The sequence below is a fragment of the Bactrocera dorsalis genome, chromosome 6, assembly GCF_023373825.1.
Source record: "Bactrocera dorsalis isolate Fly_Bdor chromosome 6, ASM2337382v1, whole genome shotgun sequence".
Taxonomy (NCBI): domain Eukaryota; kingdom Metazoa; phylum Arthropoda; class Insecta; order Diptera; family Tephritidae; genus Bactrocera; species Bactrocera dorsalis.
Genome location: NC_064308.1, coordinates 14,754,337 through 14,776,881, shown reverse-complemented (window position 1 = coordinate 14,776,881; position 22,545 = coordinate 14,754,337). Strand labels below are relative to the sequence as shown.

General features: G+C 38.9%; 1 protein-coding gene across 1 annotated transcript in view; it reads right to left on the bottom strand.

Annotated features, from left to right (window-relative positions):
* Nucleotides 1-5,315: 5,315 nt before the first annotated feature.
* Nucleotides 5,316-22,545, bottom strand: part of LOC125779098 (uncharacterized) — a 39,049-nt gene continuing 21,819 nt past the window's right edge. The window contains exon 4 of the mRNA XM_049459567.1: nucleotides 5,316-5,425. The gene's annotated coding sequence lies outside the window, so the exon portion shown is untranslated. The remainder of the gene's footprint in view (nucleotides 5,426-22,545) is intronic.

Here is a 22,545-nt window from a genome sequence, read left to right as displayed (position 1 = left end):
TGCGCTTTTCCATCCGGATGATTTGTAATATAAAGCTTAAGTCCCGGTATAAAGAAATTGTTTTTGTTCGTAAGATGAGTTTCTTACGATAGCATTACATCAATATTATTTTCATCCAGAAATCTAATAAGTTCCAATTTATGTTGGTTAACACCGTTAGCATTCCATATACAGATGTTTAGTAAGCTCATTAATTACATAATAAATTTTGCAGCGTTTGATTTTGTGATTTTATTAAATCTTGGATCATGTTTTGCATGCTAGACATAAATTGTGTCATACACTTTATAATCATAGTTTCAATACCTCCATTTGGGGGACAGTTTTGCGACAGTTGCGTTTGCACAGTGTTGTCTTTCACCACATTTGCATAGCTTCCGTGCATATTATTATTGATAGAAGTAATGGGATTCGAAATTTTATCTACGGTTGCTACAATTTCATTACGTGATATTTGTAACATTTGACGCGCTTGAATGCCTTGTGACAACTTCGATTTGAAATCTTTATATACAGGGCAACCCCTGTAGTAAGCTGCATTTTTTATTTAAATCGTCTTTCCGAAGGGTACATTTTGAAGTGGGATGTAAATCATCGCATACCAGTGTCTAAGTAGAGTGCAATAAGAATTGGTATACCCATATTCTTGCAGTTAGTACATTGTACCGGACCGTTCCTTTTAAGTGGTTCCTCTACGATGTAGCAAATATTTCAGATTATATATAGGATGTGTTTATTTTTTTTTAGTTGATTAGAGTTTGGCAACAATTCAATTGTAAACATTGGCTAGGGTGCTTTGTGTCCATTAAATATAGTTACAACAGTTTTAGTACCAAAAACGCTACCAAAAACACTAGTGTCTACGGCGGACTCTATACCCTTAATTACGATAACTAGGCCCTAAGAGTTCTTCAATTGATACGAATAATAGTTCTTGTTTTTATTTGACAATAATTTAATTATTTCCATAAAACTTTTTTCAGTGTAGGACTGAATTTTTGTTTCATCTATAATATCTTTTTTCAAAGGCACTATATGAAAATTGTTAGTACCTACAATCTCACTTAATTTAGCAATAAGAGCTTTACCGCTACGCTCGCGCAAATACATATGTATATTGGAGGTGGTTTGGCATTAACGACTGTGGGGGTACCCTTCGCATCGTCGTCTGAACAATTGCATAGTATGGCAAATCTGTTGCCATTTAAAATTTCCGTTTTATTTTTATTTGGTGTGCTGCCTTGAATCTTTTTAGGATTGACCGCTGACTTTGAAGGACTTAATTTCCTTTTTATATTAACGTAGATGGTCCTTTTTTATTGGTACATTTTCACCTTGCGTTACGTTATTCTGCGCTGTCTGCGCGCTTGATGGTACCGGTTTACTTGTTTGTGTGGTCACGTTTGTTGCTGGCCGTTGTTGACTGCCGTTCTCTGCTGCTTTTGTTTTTTGTAAGCTCTGGTGCTGCTCAGTTGGTCGGTGCGATGGCTCATCCTTCTCATCGTTGTCTTGTTTGTTGGTAGGAACTGAATTCGCAGGCTCGACAAAGCTAAAGTTGGCATTCAGAAAATGCCTGCGGCCTTGTTGGTGGGGCCGCGCTGCGCTCATGCCTTTGTTTTTTGTTTTATATTGCACTTATTTGTTATTTTATTATGTTTATTGTTTATAAACAGTTTAATTTCTTTGTGAATTTTCATGTTTTGATTATCACTTTCGGCGTTATTTCCTAACGCTTGCACTTTATGCACTTTTTAGATATTTGTTTATTTTTTTTTTAAGTTTTTACGGAGGGCATCAAAATACGTCCGTATAAATTGAATGCTCTACAAAAATCGTCGCTATTTAGATTTTTGGTAATTCTGCTCACAAAGCCTCTGCAGCAAAAGTTTTTAACAAAGTCCGGATTTTTGCCTTTAAATTTAAAAAACAATTTTCCTGCGTTTGGCTTTTATGTTTTCCCCTAAAATTAGAAAAGGAACTTTTTGAGACGTAATCCTAAAAAACTAAGATTTTAAGTATTTAAATCAAATTTAATAATTTTCCGCACTTTTTGCTCATCGATAGTAATATATCAAAAAATTTGTGATAGTGATTTCTAGAACATGTCGCTTCGATTTTTTGTTCGAAAAATGTGTAATCGTAATCTCAAAGTGGTACTCAGAACGAGTCTCACGATTTCATTTCATGAAACATGCATGTATATACAGGGTAGGCCATTTAAAGTTGACCCATCTGGCAACGCTGTAACTTTTAACAGCACTGACAAATCGGCTAATGTCATACCGCGTTAGAAGCGTCATTCGAAGACAATTTATACCATGGAACAGTACACTCCAAAAGAACGCGCTGAAATTGTTCAGCTTTATATTTAAAATAACTTTTCAATTGTGTTAACTCAACGTGCGTTTCGCAAAAAAAATAAAGTGAAAAGTGCTCCAGTTAAGAACACAATTAAGTCTTTATACGCAAAATTTGTGAACACCGGTAATCTCAGTAATGCCAGTCATGCATCCAGACAACGCACAAGACGTTCTGATGAAAATATCGAAGCTGTACGAGCCAGTATTGAGGAGACTCCATCGACATCGAGTTATCGCCGCTCTCAGGAATTAGACATCTCTCGCACCACTCTCCGACGCATAATTCATAAAGATTTGAAGATGTTTCCATATAAAATTCAAATGGCACAAAAACTAAACCCAGCTGATTATCCGCGACGCCTTAATTTTGGCAAATGGGCCAATGGGCGATTGATATCGAAAAATGGTGATGTTAACTGGCCACCGAGATCACCAGATTTGACGCCACCAGACTTTTATTTGTGGGGTTATTTGAAATCCAAGGTATACGCTAATAAGCCAAAGACCTTAGCTCAACTGAAAGCCAACATTCGACCTGAAACAGCCGCCATATCATCCGAAACATTGGCCAAAGTCATGGAAAATGTCGAAAAAAGAGTGCATTTAGCTGTCAAAGCTAAAGGTGCCCATTTACGCGATCTAATTTTTAAATATTAGCTGAAACAAATCCCCTTGGACCAAAATAAATTATTTTTGAAATGAACAAAAAACATTGTTTTCTTTTGTTCTTTTTTTTTTAGAAACAAATGGGTCAACTTTAAATGGCCTACCCTGTATATAAATGTTGGGACATATTTCATTAAAAATAACGATACTATGAACACATACAATTTTTAAATTGCTGAATTATAAAGTAATTACAAGGAAATATCCCTGCCAGCCACGGCTAACCATTTTTCTCAAATGTTTCAAAGCAATTACACATGGAAATCAGAACTTAACTGGAAATAGCAGCAGCAGCAATATCATTAGAAACAGCAAACATGCATAGCGTCTATGGCGGGCTCACTTTTTTCACTAGTTTTGAGGGTTTGAGAACCTAGTGTTTCATTACCTACATACATCTTCTTCTTCTTCTTCTTCTTTACTGGCGTAGACACCGCTTACGCGATTATAGCCGAGTCAACAACAGCGCGCCAGTCGTTTCTTCTCTTCGCTACGTGGCGCCAATTGGATATTCCAAGCGAGGCCAGGTCCTTCTCCACTTGGTCCTTCCACCGGAGTGGAGGTCTTCCTCTTCCTCTGCTTCCCGCGGCGGGTACTGCGTCGAATACTTTCAGAGCTGGAGTGTTTTCATCCATCCGGACAACATGACCTAGCCAGCGTAGCCGCTGTCTTTTAATTCGCTGAACTATGTCAATGTCGTCGTATATCTCGTACAGCTCATCGTTCCATCGAATGCGATATTCGCCGTGGCCAACGCGCAAAGGACCATAAATCTTTCGCAGAACTTTTCTCTCGAAAACTCGCAACGTCGACTCATCGGTTGTTGTCATCGTCCAAGCCTCTGCACCATATAGCAGGACGGGAATTATGAGCGTCTTATAGAGTTTGGTTTTTGTTCGTCGAGAGAGGACTTTACTTTTCAATTGCCTACTCAGTCCGAAGTAGCACCTGTTGGCAAGAGTTATCCTGCGTTGGATTTCAAGGCTGACATTGTTGGTGGTGTTAACGCTGGTTCCTAAATAGACGAAATTATCTACAACTTCAAAGTTATGACTGTCAACAGTGACGTGGGGGCCAAGTCGCGAGTGCGACGACTGTTTGTTTGATGACAGGAGATATTTCGTCTTGCCCTCGTTCACTGCCAGACCCATTTGCGTTGCTTCCTTGTTCAGTCTGGAGAAAGCAGAACTAACGGCGCGGGTGTTGAGACCGATGATATCAATATCATCGGCATACGCCAGCAGCTGTACACTCTTATAAAAGATTGTACCTGCTCGGTTCAGTTCTGCAGCTCTAATAATTTTCTCCAGCAGCAGATTGAAAAAGTCGCACGATAGGGAGTCGCCTTGTCTGAAACCTCGTTTGGTATCGAACGGCTCGGAGAGGTCCTTCCCGAACCTGACGGAGCTTTTCGTGTTGCTCAACGTCAGTTTACACAGCCGTATTAGTTTTGCGGGGATACCAAATTCAGACATCGCGGCATAAAGGCAGCTCCTTTTCGTGCTGTCGAAAGCAGCTTTGAAATCGACGAATAGGTGGTGAGTGTCGATTCTCCTTTCACGGGTCTTTTCCAAGATTTGGCGCATGGTGAATATCTGGTCGGTTGTTGATTTACCAGGTCTGAAGCCACACTGATAAGGTCCAATCAGTTTGTTGACGGTGGGCTTTAATCTTTCACACAATACGCTCGATAGAACCTTGTATGCGATGTTGAGGAGGCTTATCCCACGGTAGTTGGCGCAGATTGTGGGGTCTCCTTTTTTATGGATTGGGCATAGCACACTTAAATTCCAATCGTTGGGCATGCTTTCATCCGACCATATTTTGCAAAGAAGCTGATGCATGCTCCTTATCAGTTCTTCGCCGCCGTGTTTGAATAGCTCGGCCGGCAATCCGTCGGCCCCTGCCGCTTTGTTGTTTTTCAGGCGGGCAACTGCTATTCGAACTTCTTCATGGTCGGGCAATGGAACGTCTGCTCCATCGTCATCGATTGGGGAATCGGGTTCGTCTTCTCCTGGTGTTGTGCTTTCACTGCCATTCAGCAGGCTGGAGAAGTGTTCCCTCCATAATCTAAGTATGCTCTGGGCATCGGTGGCTAGATCACCTTTGGGGGTTCTACAGGAGTATGCTCCGGTCTTGAAACCTTCTGTAAGCCGCCGCATTTTCTCGTAGAATTTTCGAGCATTACCCCTGTCGGCCAGCTTATCAAGCTGTTCGTACTCACGCATTTCGGCCTCTTTTTTCTTCTGTCTGCAAATGCGTCTCGCTTCCCTCTTCAACTCTCGGTATCTGTCCCATCCCGCACGTGTTGTGGTCGATCGTAACGTTGCGAGGTAGGCAGCCTGTTTTCTCTCCGCTGCGACACGGCACTCCTCGTCGTACCAGCTGTTCTTTTGCACCTTCCGAAAACCAATGGTTTCGGTTGCAGCTGTACGTAAGGAGTTTGAAATGCCATCCCACAGTTCCCTTATACCAAGTTGTTGACGAGTGCTCTCAGAGAGCAGGAGTGCAAGCCGAGTAGAAAATCGTTCGGCTGTCTGTTGTGATTGCAGCTTCTCGACGTCGAACCTTCCTTGTGTTTGTTGGCGTGCGTTTTTTGCTGCACAGAGGCGGGTGCGAATTTTGGCTGCAACAATATAGTGGTCCGAGTCAATGTTAGGTCCTCGGAGCGCACGCACATCTAAAACACTGGAGACGTGTCTTCCGTCTATCACAACATGATCGATCTGGTTGGTGGTTTTTCGATCCGGAGACAGCCAGGTAGCTTGATGTATCTTCTTATGCTGGAATCTAGTACTACAGATAACCATATTTCGGGCCCCGGCGAAGTCGATCAGCCTCAACCCATTTGGGGATGTTTCCTCGTGGAGGCTGAATTTACCGACCGTAGTGCCAAAGATACCTTCTTTGCCCACCCTGGCGTTGAAGTCGCCAAGCACGATTTTGACATCGTGGCGGGGGCATCTCTCATAAGTGCGCTCCAAGCACTCATAAAAAGCATCTTTGGTCACATCGTCCTTCTCTTCCGTCGGGGCGTGGGCGCAAATCAGCGATATGTTGAAGAACCTCGCTTTGATGCGGATTGTGGCTAGACGTTCATTCTCCGGAGTGAATGATAGTACTCGGCGACGGAGTCTCTCTCCCACCACGAATCCAACACCAAACTTGCGCTCCTTTATATGGCCACTGTAGTAAATGTCACAAGGACCTACTCGTTTCTGTCCTTGTCCCGTCCATCGCATTTCTTGGACGGCGGTGATGTCAGCCTTTATCTTTCCGAGGACATCTACCAGCTGGGCAGCGGCACCTTCCCAATTAAGGGACCGGACATTCCAGGTGCATGCCCTCAAATCATAGTCCTTATTTCGTTTGCCATGGTCGTCATCAAAAGGGGGGTCTCTCATCCGAGGCTGTGTGTTGTTTTTCATTGGGGGAGGTTTTTACGTGGCGGGTCCCAAACCCAGCGCACAACCCTATGCAGGGGATTTTTCGCCTTCTCACGTTAGCTCGCCTTCAAACGGATGTTCTTAGGCTACCCAGAGGATACTTGGTCAAAGACCGGAAGTCGTGAGCTGCTTGAGTCATATGTGAAAGAATCGTTTCTGGCCACTCCCAAGTGAATGGCGATCAGAGAACTTTCCTCACTTGCGTGAACTTCTACACATGACTCCATCCTCCATCCTACATACATACATAAATAAACCAGTGTTCCGGATTATTTGACTGAAGTATTTTTGTCATGTAACTATATTTAGATACAATTATTAGTAGTGGAAATATTTTAGCAACAAGTGTTATAGCTTTTTTATAGATTAATATTAATATTTTTGACACCTTATTACTTTATCGTTTTGTACTTTATTACGCTCAGAAATGTAAATCAAATCTTTCATTGAGCCCACAAAGAGCTCGAGACATTAAAATTGCTAGACAGCAAGAATCTATTTATCATGTTGAACAGCGCAGACGTTAGCAAACCGCACGTCACGCAAAGTTAGAGTTACACACAGACTCATTAAAAAGAAGAAAGAGCGGATATGTGCTGCTCTGGGGACAAAGTAGCCTTTTCTATTTTAGAAGAGTCTATGGAACATCAAAAGCGTTATTTACAGGTGAAACTGATAAATCTCGGTCATCGAGATGGCGGCTGTGGTTGAGTGTGCTAACGCCACAGCGCCGAGATATATTGTATTACGGAAGTACGACGACTATCTAGCCAGGATTGCAGGTAGGAAGGTAGCTATGAGTGCTGCCACTTTTGTTACAATTAGCGCTGAATGCGTTATTTTGATGCACTATCGTCGGACTTCCATAAACTTGCTGTCTCGTTTCATCTTTGGGCTCAAACCAATTTGTGCTTTCGATACAGCCACTGATGCCTGATGTGTTCCAAATATTCTGTGTCTGCTCAATTATAGAGAAGTGGAAGAAGGAGGATGGAGTCATGTGCAGAAGTTCACGCAAGTGAGGAAAGTTCTCTGATCGCCATTCACTTGGGAGTGGCCAGAAACGATTCTTTTACATATGACTCAAGCAGCTCACGACTTCCGGTCTTTGACCAAGTATCCTCTGGGTAGCCTAAGAACATCCGTTTGAAGGCGAGCTAAAGTGAGAAGGCGAAACATCCCCTGCATAGGGTTGTGCGCTGGGTTTGGGACCCGCCACGTAAAAAACACCCCCAATGAAAAGGAAAAAACAGCCTCGGAACAGCCCCCCTTTTGATGACGACCATGGCAAATGAAATAAGGACTATGATTTGAAGGCATGCACCTGGAATGTGCGGTCCCTTAATTGGGAAGGTGCCGCTGCCCAGCTGGTAGATGTCCTCGTAAAGATAAAGGCTGACATCACCGCCGTCCAGGAAATGCGATGGACAGGACAAGGACAGAGACGAGTAGGTCCTTGTGACATTTACTACAGTGGCCATATAAAGGAGCGCAAGTTTGGTGTTGGATTCGTGGTGGGAGAGAGACTCCGTCGCCAAGTACTATCATTCACTTCGGAGAATAAACGTCTAGCCACAATCCGCATCAAAGCGAGGCTCTTCAACATATCACTGATTTGCGTCCACGCCCCGACGGAAGAGAAGGACGATGTGACCAAAGATGCTTTTTATGAGTGCTTGGAGCGCACTTATGAGAGATGCACCCGCCACGATATCAAAATCGTGCTTGACGACTTCAACGCCAGGGTGGGCAAAGAAGGTATCTTTGGCACTACGGTCAGTAAATTCAGGCTCCACGAGGAAACATCCCCAAATGGGTTGAGGCTGATCGACTTCACCGTGGCCCGAAATATGGTTATCTGTAGTACTAGATTCCAGCATAAGAAGATACATCAAGCTACCTGGTTGTCTTCGGATCAAAAAACCACCAACCAGATCGATCATGCTGTGATAGACGGAAGACACGTCTCCAGTGTTTTAGATGTGCGTGCGCTCCGAGGTCCTAACATCGACTCGGACCACTATATTGTTGCAGCCAAAATTCGCACTCGCCTCTGTGCAGCAAAAAACGCACGCCAACAAACACAAGGAAGGTTCGACGTCGAGAAGCTGCAATCACAACAGACAGCCGAAAGATTTTCCATTCGGCTTGCACTCCTGCTCTCTGAGAGCACTCGTCAACAACTCGGTATAAGGGAACTGTACCGAAACCATTGGTTTTCGGAAAGTGCAAAAGAGCAGCTGGTACGACGAGAAGTGCCGTGTGGCAGCGGAGAGAAAACAGGCTGTCTACCTCGCAACGTTAAGATCGACCACAACACGTGCGGGTTGGGATAGATACCGAGAGTTGAAGAGGGAAGCGAGACGCATTTGTAGACAGAAGAAGAAAGAGGTCGAAATGCGTGAGTACGCACAGCTTGATAAGCTGGCCGACGGGGGTAATACTCGAAAATTCTACGAAAAAATGCGGCGACTTACAGAAGGTTTCAAGACCGGAGCATACTCCCGTAGAACACCCAAAGGTGATCTAGCCACCGATGCCCAGAGCATACTTCGATTATGGAGGGAACACTTCTCCAGCCTGCTGAATGGCAGTGAACACATAACACCAGGAGAAGGCGAGCCCGATTCCCCAATCGATGACGATGGCGCAGACGTTCCATTACCCGGCCATGAAGAAGTTCGAATAGCAGTTGCCCGCCTGAAGAACAAAAAAGCGGCAGGGGCCGACGGATTGCCGGCCGAGCTATTCAAACACGGCGGCGAAGAACTGATAAGGAGCATGCATCAGCTTCTTTGCAAAATATGGTCGGATGAAAGCATGCCCAACGATTGGAATTTAAGTGTGCTATGCCCAATCCATAAAAAAGGAGACCCCGCAATCTGCGCCAACTACCGTAAGATAAGCGTCCTCAACATCGCGTACAAGGTTCTATCGAGCGTATTGTGTGAAAGATTAAAGCCCACCGTCAACAAACTGATTGGACCTTATCAGTGTGGCTTCAGACCTGGTAAATCAACAACCGACCAGATATTCACCATGCGCCAAATCTTGGAAAAGACCCGTGAAAAGAGTATCGACACTCACCACCTATTCGTCGATTTCAAAGCTGCTTTCGACAGCACGAAAAGGAGCTGCCTTTATGCCGCGATGTCTGAATTTGGTATCCCCGCAAAACTAATACGGCTGTGTAAACTGACGTTGAGCAACACGAAAAGCTCCGTCAGGATCGGGAAGGACCTCTCCGAGCCGTTCGATACCAAACGAGGTTTCAGACAAGGTGATTCCCTATCGTGCGACTTTTTCAATCTGCTGCTGGAGAAAATTATTAGAGCTGCAGAACTGAATCGAGCAGGTACAATGTTTTATAAGAGTGTACAGCTGCTGGCGTATGCCGATGATATTGATATCATCGGTCTCAACACCCGCGCCGTTAGTTCTGCTTTCTCCAGACTGAACAAGGAAGCAACGCAAATGGGTCTGGCAGTGAACGAGGACAAGACGAAATATCTCCTGTCATCAAACAAACAGTCGTCGCACTCGCGACTTGGCTCTCACGTCACTGTTGACAGTCATAACTTTGAAGTTGAAGATAATTTCGTCTATCTTGGAACCAGCGTAAACACCACCAACAAAGTCAGCCTGGAAATCCAACGCAGGATTACTGTTGCCAACAGGTGCTACTTCGGACTGAATAGGCAATTGAAAAGTAAAGTCCTCTCTCGACGAACAAAAATCCTGCTATATGGTGCAGAGGCTTGGACGATGACAACAACCGATGAGTCGACGTTGCGAGTTTTCGAGAGAAAAGTTCTGCGAAAGATTTATGGTCCTTTGCGCATTGGCCACGGCGAATATCGCATTCGATGGAACAATGAGCTGTACGAGATATACGATGACATTGACATAGTTCAACGAATTAAAAGACAGCGGCTAAGCTGGCTAGGTCATGTTGAACGGATGGATGAAAACACTCCAGCTCTGAAAGTATTGGGCGCAGTACCCGCAGCGGGAAGCAGAGGAAGAAGAAGACCTTCACTCCGTTGGAAGGACCAAGTGGAGAAGGACCTGACCTCGCTTGGAATATCCAATTGGCGCCACGTAGCGAAGAGAAGAAACGACTGGCGCGCTGTTGTTGACTCAGCTATAATCGCGTTAGCGGTGTCTACGCCAGTAAAGAAGAAGAAGAAGAAGACTGTTTCCTTGTTCTCTCCTAGCATGCAGCTGCCGCAAATATTGTTATAGGGCAGACAGTGGCCAGTGCCCCGTTATAGTTGTAGTAAGCCTGAAAATACTATTTCTAGACCTGTGCACTAAATTCTTGATTCTAGTACTGTTATATTTGGGGCATATCTGCTGCGTTACCTTGCAGTTGGTTATTGATTTCCATCTGCACTGTACTATTTGTTCATTATGAGGATAAATCTCTCTTTTAATCGTTATAAGCGGACATGGTATTAACTTCGCTTTGGATTAATCAAAAGAGGCTTCTAGTTTGGCCAACTCGTCTGCTTTTTCACTACTTAAAATGTTTCTGAGGTCGGGAATCCAAAAGTTGATTCGCCAGTTAGCTTTCTGCAATTGCAAACTACGCTGGAATTAATTAGTTGTGTCGATAACGTCAGCAGTGCTACTTTACACTTGGCTATCCGTGTATAGGGATGTTTTTTGTTTCCTCCGTAGTTATTCAATTGAGCCCCCACATGCTCTCTCTATACCTACTACTTCCGTTTGGAAGATGCTGGCTGAGGTTGATCGCCACCTACTCCGCAATTCATTGTGGACAAGGTATAGATAGAGACTGCATAATCCTCCTATACCAAATCTCTCCTCCACTCAAGTCTAGAGGGTATCCTCAAATGGAAGTAGCTATTGAAGTCTATTGTCTGATTTACTTAAGTTTAGGTGGGGCAGGATGGCGCTATGTTCATAATCTTTCCTAATCCAACCTCCTAATTACTGTATGCTTATAGCGGAACGTGCTGCTTTCTACGGGTGAAGACATTAATGTGCAACTTTATTTTGCTTTTTTCTTAATGTTAATCTAGTTAGCTTTCCAATTTAGTTCAGTATCGATTTCAACCCCAGACATTTAGCTGTGATGGGGAGAGAAATTGTTCTACCACAAAGTGAGAATCTTCTTCTTCTTTTTTGGCGTAGACACCGCTTACGCGATTATAGCCGAGTCAACAACAGCGCGCCAGTCTCTTCGCTACGTGGCGCCAATTGGATATTCCAAGCGAGGCCAGGTCCTTCTCCACTTGGTCCTTCCACCGGAGTGGAGGTCTTCCTCTTCCTCTGCTTCCCGCTGCGGGTACTGCGCCCAATACTTTCAGAGCTGGAGTGTTTTCATCCATCCGTTCAACATGACCTAGCCAGCTTAGCCGCTGTCTTTTAATTCGTTGAACTATGTCAATGTCATCGTATATCTCGTACAGCTCATTGTTCCATCGAATGCGATATTCGCCGTGGCCAATGCGCAAAGGACCATAAATCTTTCGCAGAACTTTTCTCTCGAAAACTCGCAACGTCGACTCATCGGTTGTTGTCATCGTCCAAGCCTCTGCACCATATAGCAGGATTTTTGTTCGTCGAGAGAGGACTTTACTTTTCAATTGCCTATTCAGTCCGAAGTAGCACCTGTTGGCAACAGTAATCCTGCGTTGGATTTCCAGGCTGACTTTGTTGGTGGTGTTTACGCTGGTTCCAAGATAGACGAAATTATCTTCAACTTCAAAGTTATGACTGTCAACAGTGACGTGAGAGCCAAGTCGCGAGTGCGACGACTGTTTGTTTGATGACAGGAGATATTTCGTCTTGTCCTCGTTCACTGCCAGACCCATTTGCGTTGCTTCCTTGTTCAGTCTGGAGAAAGCAGAACTAACGGCGCGGGTGTTGAGACCGATGATATCAATATCATCGGCATACGCCAGCAGCTGTACACTCTTATAAAACATTGTACCTGTTCGTTCAGTTCTGCAGCTCTAATAATTTTCTCCAGCAGCAGATTGAAAAAGTCGCACGATAGGGAGTCGCTTTGTCTGACTCGTTTGGTATCGAACGGCTCGGAGAGGTCCTTCCCGATCCTGATGGAGCTTTTCGTGATGCTCAACGTCGGTTTACACAGCCGTATTAGTTTTGCGGGGATACCTAATTCAGACATCGCGACATAAAGGCAGCTCCTTTTCGTGCTGTCGAAAGCAGCTTTGAAATCGACGAATAGGTGGTGAGTGTCGATTCTCCTTTCACGGGTCTTTTCCAAGATTTGGCGCATGGTGAATATCTGGTCGGTTGTTGATTTACCAGGTCTGAAGCCACACTGATAAGGTATAATCAGTTTGTTGACGGTGGGCTTTAATATTTCACACAATACGCTCAATAGAACCATGTACGCGATGTTGAGGAGGCTTATCCCACGGTAGTTGGCTCAGATTGTGGGGTCTCCTTTTTTATGGATTGGGCATAGCACACTTAAATTGCAATCGTTGGGCATGCTTTCATCCGACGATATTTTGCAAAGAAGCTGATGCATGCTATTTATCAGTTCTTCGCCGCCGTGTTTGAATAGCTCGGCCGACAATCCATTGGCCCCGCCGCTTTGTTGTTCTTTAGGCGAATTACGATATTATATATCTTTGGTTTGAATAAAAACTTCGGTACTTCCGTACTGTGCGGCTTGCCGTTCAGTTTATTATTAAGTATCTTATTCTTTATAAAAATCTTATTTGCTAAATTTACTTGAAGCCGTTGTGCTGACTTGACATTCCGCAGCATCAACGACCCGGCATATCTTAAATAAACATATCAAATAATAACAATGGTATTTCATTTCATTTTTAAGGAATTTAAAATATGATTGCTTGCTTATGCATATTATATATTTATAAGAGTGTGCCATTCTGAGGCAACCTTTTTTTTCAACTGAAAAACAGGCTCAAAACTTTCGAAAATGTGTAAAAAAAGTCACTCAAAAGATGAGCTCTTAATATTAATATTAAGAGGTGCCCATATATTTGTATAGGAATAAAAAATACTTAGAAAATACTTGTCTTTTTTGGTATATCGACAAGTTTGAAAGTGGTGGAGTCGTTTGACGACGCAACTCCCCCAGCGTTACTGTTTGAACTCTTCTGAGTTCTTGCATTTACAATTTTTATTTTTGTTGTTTTTTTCTTTAATATTATTACTAGGATTGCTACTACTACCATTACAATGATTATCAATGTTATATTAATACCATATGATACATTTTTATGGTATTTTAATTCTGCAATTTCTTTTATATTTTCTATATTTTTTATTGCAATATCATTGAATGGTAATTTTGGTGTGTAGCTTTGGTTTAATTTTTCGGCAGGGTATATAATTGTATGAATATATTCTGTTTTATTATTTTTAAATTCTTGTTTTAAAATCTCCATTTTACAATTTACAAATTTGATTATATAGTTATTTTTTAATACAATTTTTCTGTTATCGCAGTTTTGTTTTATTACATGATTTTTTGCATTTCTTATTAATATTGCGTCATCGCTTATTTCTTGTATTGATGTTTTGTTATTATATTTAAATTCGCAAGTATTTGAAAATATGCAGCTTTTACTCAATTTTAGATTTTTAAATGCTTTATTTTCTACATAATCAAAATAGTTTTCGCCAATTTTTATAACGAATTTTTCTTTTTCAATAATCTGTAATTTATTTCTATTTGGCATTGGGGTTATTAATTGAATCTTAGTTTGAAAAAATGTTCTTGGTATCTGAATTGCGAATATTATTGTATCGTTTCTGTATACTACTACTCCTACTTTTGATAATTTTAGTTTGTAAAAATCAATCTCATATTTTTCAATTTCTTCCCTAGTTAACATACTTGGATGTACCATATTGTATTTAGCCGCCGCTATATTATTTTGTATTTCTTGAACTTTACTTTCTATGAATTTTAGTTTATTCATTTCATCATTATACAATACTAGAGGACCCGTCCACGCTTCACTGTGGCTGATACATAGATAATACTACTACCATCTATATGATTTCTATTAGTTGGATTATAACTATTAGTTAATGAGATATAATATTTTGTGAAGCAACTTGTGTTAGTTTACAAAAAAATGGATTATAAATCATTTCGTGTGTTAATAAAGCATTTGGCTTTTTGGGGAAAATACTGTTGAATTTGGGCTCAGGGAAATCCACCGTTGAAAAGATATTTGCTAACCTGGAAACAGGCGAAATGAGCAAAGTAGGTGCCTCGCAAGTTCATAATCCAACAAAAACGACGAATAACTGATTCTGAGAAGTGTTTAAGTGCTCTCTAAAGAATAAAGCCGAAATTTTTCGTCAGTGATAGAAACATAGCTCCATCATTTCCCACTGGAGTCCAATCGACAGTCATTGTAGTGGACTGCACATGATGAACCGGTTCTCAGGCGAGCAAAAACGAAAAAGACGGCGGGAAAGGTTATGACATCAGCCTTTTGGGAAGCACGTGCTATAATAAAGGGTGATTTTTTAAGAGCTTGATAACTTTTTAAAAAAAAAAAAACGCATAAAATTTGCAAAATCTCATCGGTTCTTTATTTGAAACGTTAGATTGGTTCATGACATTTACTTTTTGAAGATAATTTCATTTAAATGTTGACCGCGGCTGCGTCTTAGGTGGTCCATTCGGAAAGTCCAATTTTGGGCAACTTTTTCGAGCATTTCGGCCGGAATAGCCCGAATTTCTTCGGAAATGTTGTCTTCCAAAGCTGGAATAGTTGCTGGCTTATTTCTGTAGACTTTAGACTTGACGTAGCCCCACAAAAAATAGTCTAAAGGCGTTAAATCGCATGATCTTGGTGGCCAACTTACGGGTCCATTTCTTGAGATGAATTGTTGTCCGAAGTTTTCCCTCAAAATGGCCATAGAATCGCGAGCTGTGTGGCATGTAGCGCCATCTTGTTGAAACCACATGTCAACCAAGTTCAGTTCTTCCATTTTTGGCAACAAAAAGTTTGTTAGCATCGAACGATAGCGATCGCCATTCACCGTAACGTTGCGTCCAACAGCATCTTTGAAAAAATACGGTCCAATGATTCCACCAGCGTACAAACCACACCAAACAGTGCATTTTTCGGGATGCATGGGCAGTTCTTGAACGGCTTCTGGTTGCTCTTCACCCCAAATGCGGCAATTTTGCTTATTTACGTAGCCATTCAACCAGAAATGAGCCTCATCGCTGAACAAAATTTGTCCGAAAAAAAAAAAAACCGAACACTGATTTTGGTAATAAAATTCAATGATTTGCAAGCGTTGCTCGTTAGTAAGTCTATTCATGATGAAATGTCAAAGCATACTGAGCATCTTTCTCTTTGACACCATGTCTGAAATCCCACGTGATCTGTCAAATACTAATGCATGAAAATCCTAACCTCAAAAAAATCACCCGTTACATACTGAACGACTGATTACTGAACCAGTTATAATCTATTATACTGCGTATTTGGTTGCAGTTCTTTTCTTCTATTCCAAATATTTAGCAATTGTATTATTTTTGAGAAGACTGTTTAAAATTGTACGCATATATTTAAATGATTCCTACAAACATAAATTTTGAACAAATGCTTATGATTTAAAATATAATTTTTGTATTTATGAGTTGTATTAAATTTTGACATAAAGAGATAAAAGGTATCCTATGTCCTTACCCTGATTCTAAGCTACCTCTCCACCAATTTTGAGCCAAATCGGTTCAGCCGTTCTTGAGTTATAAATGGTGTAACTAACATCAATTTTCTTTTATATATATAGATTTGTCTTTCAATTCTATTTTCCTCTTTGTTTATTATATTTAAAGTTTCTATTATTTGTTTCCTATCTGAGTCTATAGTTCCTTTTAATAAGTTTAGTGACCTATTTAAATGTTCATTAATTACTATTTGTTTATTTAAATTTACAATGGCATTATGGCCATTTTCTTCAATAATTTTTAAATGGTTCAAAATGTCTTGTCTTGCATCATCATCCATGACTCCAAACATCTCCATTTATCATCTCCATTTATATGCTATTCCTCCTATATTTATCAAGCCTCTTTTATTTCTCTTTTTGATATTTGGTGTTATAGATGTGATTTTTGCTTTTATATTTTTTATTTCATCAAAGAAAATTTCTTTATTTTCAATATTTAGTTTTCCAATATTTTCTTTAACCTGATCAACTACGTCTGCTATCTTGTTCGGATTTATAGTATGTATAACTGTACTTATTTCGTTAACTATTTCTATGTCCGCTATTTGTATAATTGTATACCCCGCATCTTCTATTATTGGTGTAATTTGCAAAAGTGCTGTCACCAATGATATGATTATTGTTAAAAAAATAATTATTATCGTCATCTGTAAAAGTAAAAATGTATAACCGTTTTAAGTTTTGATTTAAAAAAAAATTAAATTGGATTTTAGTCGCCTCTTACGACAGGCATCTCTTACTATGGGTATATTCTAAAAAGACCCCTTACCCACTGGGGTAAAAAAAAAATCATGTATATATATGTAGAAAAAAAAAATAAATGTTATTATCTCCATTAAATGCCCTTAGACTGAATGAATCGTCATCATTCTCATTTGGATTATCTATGTTTGCCAATTTCATTGGTCTTTTTATATTTGCCGGATGGACGTTTTGTAAGGGAAATATTCTGAAATATGGTTGATCTTTATGCCGTACTCTTTTGTAGTTTTCAATTGGTCCTGTTTGTCTGTTTTCTATATATTCTTCTCTGTTTTGATTTAATTTGGCTATTGTTTTCTGTTCCATAATTATTGTCTTTTTAGCTCTCCAGTTTCTGTCTGTTATTCTGTAAGCCGCTGCGAATTTTGTTAATTTATCAATTACTGTTACAAATGATTGCTTATTGAAATGAAATATATCTACATGAAGTATCTCATTTTTATTGGTTGGAGTTTCAGTTAGGTGAAATTTAGGTTTAATGGGTTTCCTATCGTATTTGATTTGTTGGCATTTTTGGCAATTATTTATTATCAATTGTATTTCTTCTTTGAATTTTGGAAAATATATTTTATCCTTTAATGTATTACAGGTTTCATTTATGCCACTATGCATAGATTCTTTTGTATGGTATAGTGATATTTGCTTATGTAATTCTTCTTCTTCTTCTTCTATTTCTGACGCTCTTTTTGTGCATTTTATAAATTTTAAACTTCTATCTTGAGCAAACATTTCAATAAGTAGTTTTTGTATTTTATGGTAATCTGCTTCAGATACTTCTGAAAATATTCCTACTATTCCGTTTCCTTTTATATATTTTTTTAATGTTTCCTTGTACTCTTCTTTTTCATCCATTGGGTTTATTTCAATTATTTTTCTTCCATGGAGTCTTTGCATTTGCTCTTTTTGTCTATATGTTAATATAATTTGAATTTTATATTTATTTACAATTTCTTCTTTAATTGGAAAGTGTTCAAGCAGTTCTTCATCTGCTGAATGAATTGTTTCCGACAATTCTAAGTTTGATTCATTGTCGTTACCTTCTTTTATTTTTGGTGAGTTTTCAATTCGACTCAAGAAATCAGCTACAACATTATTTTTTCCATTTAAATATTGCATTTCAAAGTTGTATTCTTGCAATTTCAATAACCATCTCTGATGGCGTTGAGAAAATTCTTTTCCTTTATATTTATTAACAAGATATTTGATCGGACAGTGATCACGAAATATAGCATACTGGTTGGCCTTGCTGTGAAAGCACTGCTCCAATAGCATAGTCACTAGCATCAGTTGTGATACTGAATTCTTTGTCGTACTCTGGGAATTTGAGAGTTGGGTGAGATGAAATTAGTGCTTTTAAATTTTCAAAGCTTTTAATATACTCGTATTGTGGATCTTTAGCGTTTATTTTATTGCCCTTTTTCAAATATTTTATCATGGGGTAAGCTATTTTAGAATAATCTTTTATGAATTTTCGATAATAGCCCGTTGCTCCTAAAAATCCTTTTAACTTTTTCTCAGTTTTTGGTATTGGTAGCTCTTGAATTGCTATAATTTTATCTGGATTAGGCTTGATGCCTTCTTTTGTTAAAATGTGTCCTAGGAATGTAGTTTCTCTTTGAAGAAAACTGCATTTATCTGCCTGTATTTTTAATTTATTCTCTTGTAGTTTCAAAAAAAAATTTTTTTTAATGAGTTTATGTGCTCTTCTAATGAAGTTGAAAAAATTAATATGTCATCTAAATATACGACACATATTTTATTTATATAGGGTGATTTTTTAAGAGCTTGATAACTTTTAAAAAAAAAAAAACGCATAAAATTTGCAAAATCTCATCGGTTCTTTATTTGAAACGTTAGATTGGTTCATGACATTTACTTTTTGAAGATAATTTCATTTAAATGTTGACCGCGGCTGCGTCTTAGGTGGTCCATTCGGAAAGTCCAATTTTGGGCAACTTTTTCGAGCATTTCGGCCGGAATAGCCCGAATTTCTTCGGAAATGTTGTCTTCCAAAGCTGGAATAGTTGCTGGCTTATTTCTGTAGACTTTAGACTTGACGTAGCCCCACAAAAAATAGTCTAAAGGCGTTAAATCGCATGATCTTGGTGGCCAACTTACGGGTCCATTTCTTGAGATGAATTGTTGTCCGAAGTTTTCCCTCAAAATGGCCATAGAATCGCGAGCTGTGTGGCATGTAGCGCCATCTTGTTGAAACCACATGTCAACCAAGTTCAGTTCTTCCATTTTTGGCAACAAAAAGTTTGTTAGCATCGAACGATAGCGATCGCCATTCACCGTAACGTTGCGTCCAACAGCATCTTTGAAAAAATACGGTCCAATGATTCCACCAGCGTACAAACCACACCAAACAGTGCATTTTTCGGGATGCATGGGCAGTTCTTGAACGGCTTCTGGTTACTCTTCACCCCAAATGCGGCAATTTTGCTTATTTACGTAGCCATTCAACCAGAAATGAGCCTCATCGCTGAACAAAATTTGTCGATAAAACACATTTCGAACCGAACACTGATTTTGGTAATAAAATTCAATGATTTGCAAGCGTTGCTCGTTAGTAAGTCTATTCATGATGAAATGCCAAAGCATACTGAGCATCTTTCTCTTTGACACCATGTCTGAAATCCCACGTGATCTGTCAAATACTAATGCATGAAAATCCTAACCTCAAAAAAATCACCCCTTATATTCCCTCAATATGTCATTCATAAATCTCTGAAAAGTAGCTGGGGCATTTTTCAACCCGAAAGGCATTCGGACGTATTCATATAGTCCTGCCGGAGTGACAAAAGCTGTTTTCTGGATGTCCCTTTCTGCCATTAAAATCTGATGGTAACCTTTTGCTAGATCTATAGTGCTAAAGTACTGTGCTTTGCCCAATTTATCTAAGATTCCTTCGATATTCGGTAGAGGATACTTATCGTCTACAGTCAATTGGTTTAACCTCCTATAATCAACCACTAGCCTGAATTTTTGTATTCCTGTATTATCTTTCTTTTTCGGTATTATTATTTTTCTAATTATCCCTTGCTCTTCTAATTCAGAAATTTGTCTTCTTACTTCTTCTTCATGTTTTGGAGGTAATCTATAAATTCTTGAGTTTATTTGTTGATCCGTAACTGTTTTAATTTCATGAACTACTGCTTTTGCATTTGTGAGCTTGTCACCTTCTTTATAGATAAGTTTATTGAAATGCTTTAATAATTTTTCGATTTCCTTTTTCTCATTTGATTTTAAATGATCGAGGTTGATGTTCTTTACTTCAGTTATATCTAATGTATAAACTTGCTCTTGCATAGTTTTCATATAGAATGGAAGATTCACACCATTTTTCAAAATTATTGTCATTTTTTCGATATCAATGGTTTTAACGTTTTTAAAAAGGAAATCATTTCCAATTAACAAATCATATGGTTTATTAAAATCCATTAATAACTATCTCATTTTTGCGTTTTCCGGGTATTTAAATTCTTTGGGACAAGGGCTTTTTACCTTAACATTTGGCGTTTTAATTATCCCGTTTAAAGTATTCACCAAAGTGCTTTCACTTTCAAGCACTGGTAATTTAAATTTTTCTAAACTCGATTTTTTCATTATACTTATGGTTGAACCTGGGTCGACCAAAGCATAAAATTTTTTCTCAAAAAATGTTAATATTATTATAATTTTGTTTGATGATTCCTAGGCTAATTTGTAAAAAACTCCTCGTTCGTGTTTGATTTTTGTGGATCACCTCTCCTACTCATTGTGTCCACGTCCATGGGTTCTGGTCCCCTATTTTGTACTTGTTGTCTACTATTCACTAAATTTCTTTGCTGTTGTGAATAATTGTAATGATTTTGATTTGTTCGAACTTGTTCTGAATAGTTTGTACGATTTTGCCATCGAGGCTGTCTTGTTTGATTGGATTGTTGTCGATGAAGGTTTATTTGACGTTGTCCGGATTGTGGACGATACTGTTGTTCAGAAAAATTTTGATTTTGTGAACGATATTGTCCTGAATAAACATTTTTGTTGTTAACACCATTATTTTTGGTATTAGCTTGAAAGTTGTTTCCCCCTTTTTTCAGATAAGGATTTAGATTGCCTTCATCCAATCCAATAAATTTATAAATTCCATTCGCCATTTCCGTTAATGATGTGACCGATTGCACTGTATATGCAAATGTCCCTGATGCTAATTGTTTTATTCGCTGAATTAGCATTCCTGAAAAAATTTTTCTCATAGTGTCACCATTTTCGCTTAGTGCACTATATTCTGTTATATCATCCACGATTTCGTTTAATCTTTTACTTAATTCAGCTATACTATTTACTTTCAGAATCGAAATTTCTTTCGTGATCATCATTTGATTTTTTGTGGGTCTATAATGTTGCCTTAATTTAGTTTTACAACTTTCCCAATTTTCAGGTGGGTTTATTTGCAAAAATTTTTTTGCTGATCCACCAATTTTCAAATCATAAATAACCCTGAATACTATTTCTTCCTCTCCTACATAGTCCCTTCGTACCCTGTCAACTGCTTCAATGAAAGATGGCAATTTTTTTACAATTCCTTCAAAGGGAGATACATATCTTAAGTCTTTTTCGACTCTTTGCCTAATTGTAAGTTGATTTATTGCTGCATTTTGTGCAGCTATCTGTGCTAAAGATGCCAAGCATCGAGTTAGCATTTCTATTTGCTCTGCCATATTTTTTATTTTTATTTTATTTTTGCAACAAAAATTATAAAACAATTGCGTTTGTTTCTATTTCTAACTTTATTGTTTTTGAATTGATTGAAACATTTAGTGAGTATAAGTTCTGCGTTGACTTTTTTTTTTTTTTACAAAGAAAGTAATGACTTCAAATAAAACTACTACTTAAATTATTAGTTGAATATTATTTTACCTTGCTGTTGGTGCTGCTGTTTTTGTTGTTGTTACTGTTACTGGTGTCGTTGTTGTTGTTAATGTTGTTGCTGTTGTTACTGTTACTGGTGCCGTTGTTGTTGTTAATGTTGTTGTCCCTTTGGTTAATTTTGTTGTTGTTGCTGCTGATGTTGCTTTTGTATGGCACTTACAAATATCTCTGGTACACAATTACATATATATATTTTTTTATAAAATTATTTTATAGTTCCCTTATTTTTTTCACTTCAACAAATTATGCGAAATTGTATATGCTTTACATAAATATGACGCCTTAAAAAATTAGTTTTTCTTTTATTTTTATTTTTTTTTGCAACTTTCATTTATTTAGCAAAGTTTATTAATAATTTATTAACAATTTTTTTATTTAGCGTATTTTATATAGTTTAATTTACTTCATAATATTTCATTTATTTAGTATAAGTTTGAGAATAACTTTTGCTTTCAACGCACTAAAATTGTTACGATGTATTTTATAGTAGAAAAATGGGGAACACCGAATTACCGGTTGCGCCAATTACGATATTATATATCTTTGGTTTGAATAAAAACTCCGGTACTTCCGTACTGTGCGGCTTGCCGTTCAGTTTATTATTAGTTATCTTATTCTTTATAAAAATCTTATTTGCTAAATTTACTTGAAGCCGT